This window comes from Nicotiana attenuata, chromosome 8, assembly GCF_001879085.1.
Source record: "Nicotiana attenuata strain UT chromosome 8, NIATTr2, whole genome shotgun sequence".
In the NCBI taxonomy this organism is placed as follows: domain Eukaryota; kingdom Viridiplantae; phylum Streptophyta; class Magnoliopsida; order Solanales; family Solanaceae; genus Nicotiana; species Nicotiana attenuata.
Genome location: NC_031996.1, coordinates 18,072,856 through 18,077,511, shown reverse-complemented (window position 1 = coordinate 18,077,511; position 4,656 = coordinate 18,072,856). Strand labels below are relative to the sequence as shown.

Sequence of the window (4,656 nt, the reverse complement as noted above, 5' to 3'; positions counted from 1 at the left end):
CTCACCACATAATCACGTACTAATGCACTTGCCGGGCAATTCTCCATCGGGTCCAAACAAATCACTTTGCATGCTATTTGGGATGCTGTTTGACACAATATACGATCCAGCTTCCCTCCTCCCAAAATACCTATAAGCATATCAGACACTTCATGGATTGGTGAACCACTGCATTATTCGACATATTCCAGCACATTATTAACATTATTAACCAGAAAATGCAATAAAACATCATTACACTCGCATACAGTAATTAACTTTAATTTAACCTACATACAATAATAGCTACACTGCCTCGGTCCGAAACAAGTTCAGGTCGGCTTATGAATCCTTACTAACCATGTTTCTCCAATTAAAATCCATCTAAATAAAACCACATAAACTTTGAACATATATCGATTCTATGAGTGATCGAGTATCAACTGGGGTTACTAAGGCTAATGTTGCAGTTGAAAAACAAGCAGAAATGATTGGTACTGCTGTGCAAAATGAGGAGCAACAACTGGAAAGTTTTACTTTTTTGGTTCCTTTCTCAGCTGTGGATGCTAAGGGGTCAGGTTCAGGGCAACAATCTGATAAAACTGGGCATCAAACAGTTAATGCAAAGGCAGGGCAAGTGATTCATTTTTCAAGTATGGCTGATGCAGCTAAAGCAGAAAAAACTGCTGATGTTGAAGCTGAGGTTAGTACTAAAGGATATGGGTAAATTTCTAAGGAGGAGCCTGCTCCAGTTGTTAAGGGCAAACATATTGAAAAAGTTGGAAAAGAACCAGTCACTACTGGTTCGAAATTGGTTGATACTATTGCATTGAATTGTTTTGCTGATCGAGCTGTACATAGGAGTGTTAAACCAGCTGCTGTAGTTGAAACAAAAGCAGGTTTGATAGCCTCTGACTTCCAAGTCAGCGCAAAACAACAGCAGACGTCAAAGAAAACTGGTGGTCGAACAAGTCCCTCTCTGAGAAATAATAACACTCCAGTTGGTACAAATCTGGGAAACGCACCAAAGGTACTTAGTATCTCTAACTCCTTTGCTGCTTTGGTGAATGAATCTGCTATAGATGACGTTGGGAAGAGAGTGCAGCAGATTGAATTTGAGGCAGCCTCAAAATCCTGTCATTCAAAGACACCAGACAATGCAAAAAAGCAGCAGCGCTTGAACATTTCCGATTTACCAGATAAGGTGGTAAAAGACTCTGTCATAGTTGGTGATATCAAGGCAGGGGCAACTTTTGATGCTTTGGTGGTTGAGCGTGACCATGATGTGAAGGAGGCTGGGAACAAGGTGCAACAGGGGGAAGATGAGGCAACGTTAATCAATGGAAAAACCAACTCCTTAGAGAGTAGAATGTAAGAGAAAATTTTAACTAAGGAGATTGATGTTGTTGGACTCACAATGCAGTAGCAATCCAAACATCTTTTGCAGCTTTACATGATGTCCAAATTGAAACAGGTGCTGAATGTGTAGGCCAATCTTCTAATGACCAAGGAAAAGCAAAGGATCAACATGTTACTTGTAATCAGTTGACTTGTTCGAATATGCTGGATGGAACAGTGGTCGTTGATGCTAGAAAGAGGGTGCAACAACTTCAATGTGAGGCATCCTCAAAAACCAGTCATTTCAACACGCCAAGTAGTGCAAAACAGAAGCAGAATTCAAAAGCTACATGTGCTTCACTGATTATTTCAAAAGCTGGTTCTTTTAACCAGCAAATAGTACCAGATTCCAACAATAACAGGGGAGATCGAAGCAACGACAATTTGGCTAAGGTTTTGGGCGTTCGGCAAAATGCTATAAATAGCAGCCTCGCAGAAGTATCAAAGGATCTTGCACTTTTTCTGGCAGACGAGCAAAAGGCTGGGGCAGTACCTAATGCAGCCTCACCAGCGTTACACATATCCAATTCAGATCTGGCCAAAATGGTAAAGGATGCTCAAACAACGATGCAAAAAAACACAACTCAAAATCAAGGCACCATTGGTTACGTTGAATACCTCCGTCAGTGAGGTCCCTTCCCAATCGATGGAATCTTATGGTAAGGGAGCAGCTAATTCTGGACAGCAGATATTGTCAACAGGCAACAACCACAAGCAAATGCAATTTTTTCTCAAGAATGCAAAATCATTTTAGTAACAAATACAAGAAACAAATAGAATGCAGAAACCAAGAAACAATTAGTAACATGCTTGTAAAAGTTCTAGCTAGACATTATTCAAAAAGAAGAGCAAGTTAATATATATAAATAAAATTGTGATTACATGAAAAGAAGTGAATTAAGAAAACAAGAGTAATTGACAAACTCTTTCAAGGAACAATATGAAATAACCTGACCTGAATACAACAAAAGTCAGTTTATGTCCCAAATAAGGAGTTGGGGACCTAAGTCCAATATTGAATTTGTTGTCTAGCTATTAATTCGCCCGAGTTGTCGTCAGCATCACAAAGGTATCTTAATCTTTTAACAACTTTTGTATTTATTTCTTTAGGTTTGTGCAGGTAACATTTGAATGGTAAGGTACAGAGTTTTGAACTATGCCTTCTATGCCTGTTTTTTAAGTCCCTGTATTTGAAATTTTAGCCGTAAGGCACAATGTTTTCAACTAATTTTGTTGGGCAGAGAAAGAGCGGATACCTGTTTTGTCAGATTTTTTCAAACTCTTCCCGAATGAAAGCTCGAATCATTGAAGCATTTTGTCAAGCACCTACCAGGAAAATGAAAAATAAAGGTGTGTCTAACAATTTACTGATACAGTAAGGCAACACATATAAGGAATATCAGAAAGATTCCAAGAATACAACCTCTCTGTGATGTTGTAGAAACAATGTTCTTTTAATCTTATTTTGCCACTTTGCTTCTTCACTATGTTCTACGCTCCTCAGTTTTCCAACACATAACCGCATTACTAAAAGCTGGCAAATCAATGGTTTTGTTCAGGTATCATCTTAACCACAGACAACTAAAATCAACCAAATTATTATCAAAGAAAGCGAGTAGCAATTAGACATACAAATTTAGGCTTTTTTCAATTGTGGTTACCACTCTTAACCACAGAACAACTCAAATCAACCAAACTTATTATCAGAGAAGCGAGTAGCAACTAGAAATACAAATATAGGCCTTTTTCAAATAAAAAACCAATAAAAAAATAAAGAGAAAGGACAACACATAGTGCAGGGTAAGCAGTTCTTTGGTCTTGAAAAAAATTAACTTGATACCAAAGAAAAAAAATCACCAATGATAATCCATCAATCTTTGGTCTTCTGGTGTTTCAAAACATCCTAAAACACATGAATTTACCAATCTAACATCCTAATTTCCTGCTACTGCACAAAATATCACTCCATTTATATTACACAGAAAGTGGGCACCATTAATAATCACATTAGATAAGGTTCTACAAAGGAATTAAACATGAATCTATCTGTATACACATCTGCATATTCAATTGTTCACAATAAAACCTTTACAGTGTGCAGGGTGAAGTAAGGATCAATGTTTCTGCAATGTTAACACTCAATAACATCCTTTCCCAACAATTCTAAATTATCTATATTTCTTCTATCACATGATAACAACGAGTGGGAGTTTCAGAAGTATGGTCAATAGAATTTACTGTTGGTGTACAGTGAATGGGGTTTTAGAAGTATTTATTGTCTGTTAACAGTGAAAACAGTGAATGGGGTTTTAGAAGTCCCTGTCCTCTCTCTGCTATCATCGACATTGAAAAGAAAAATTATAACATCTACTTATATTCCTTCGGTTTTCGTTCTGCATATATGAAAATCATGGACTCAAATGTTGTTTTTGTTGTCATCTTTCTAGGTTGCCTCGAAAAAAATGAAATGTATTGGAGGTTCTATATCTTAAAAAATAATATTTCTTCTATCGTGAATCCTAAATTGAACAAAATACTAATTTATAACAGTGAAAACCTTAGGAATCAACTGAATTGAAATCAAAGTAAAATTTTGACTTCAGTTAAGCACATTTCACACTGAGAGAGAGAGAGACCGAGTACCAATTGGAGAGGGAGGACAACAAAGTGGTGGTAGCGGAGAGTCTGTGCCATCCTTATTTTGAAATTTGGGGCTTAGGGTTCTTTGAATAGCGTGAAAGAAAAGAACTGAAAACTTAGTGGAGAGTGCTGGCGCTTTTTTATTTTGGATATGCCTCCCAAATCTTAATACCCATTGACGACCGGATATCTTTAATATTAATGAGTCGGATACTATCCTTTTGTAATTGTAGAATTAAAAAAGCATTATTAACGACTGGAAATATTTATGGTCGCTAAAAATGTACTAATAACGACGGGATTCACATCCCTTCGTTAAAAAATGATCGTTAAAAGCCAAGTTTCTTGTAATGTAACAATGTAACGCGAGTAATAAAAGAAGTAATTCTGAGATAAAATACTCAGCTTTTTCATAGTTTCCCAAAAAATAGTTCCGCTTTTCAAGTATATCAGAGAAAACCCAAATCCTTTACCGAAATCGTAGAAAATACGAGTAAGTTTGAAAACTGTAATTTTTCCCAAAAATCCTTTCAACAATAAATAAGATGTTTCATTTTCTTTCCAGATGGCAAGTGTAAAATACCTCTATATGCCCATATGTTAATATGTGTGAGAAGTCATGAATCACGTGATTCCGTA

General features: G+C 36.6%; 1 long non-coding RNA gene across 1 annotated transcript; it reads right to left on the bottom strand.

The window, feature by feature from the left end:
- Positions 2,062-4,186, bottom strand: LOC109231003. Its single transcript, XR_002068742.1, has 4 exons — positions 4,021-4,186; positions 2,801-2,911; positions 2,634-2,703; positions 2,062-2,561 (listed from the first exon to the last, which is right to left on the bottom strand). It is a non-coding gene; the product is annotated as an uncharacterized LOC109231003 (long non-coding RNA).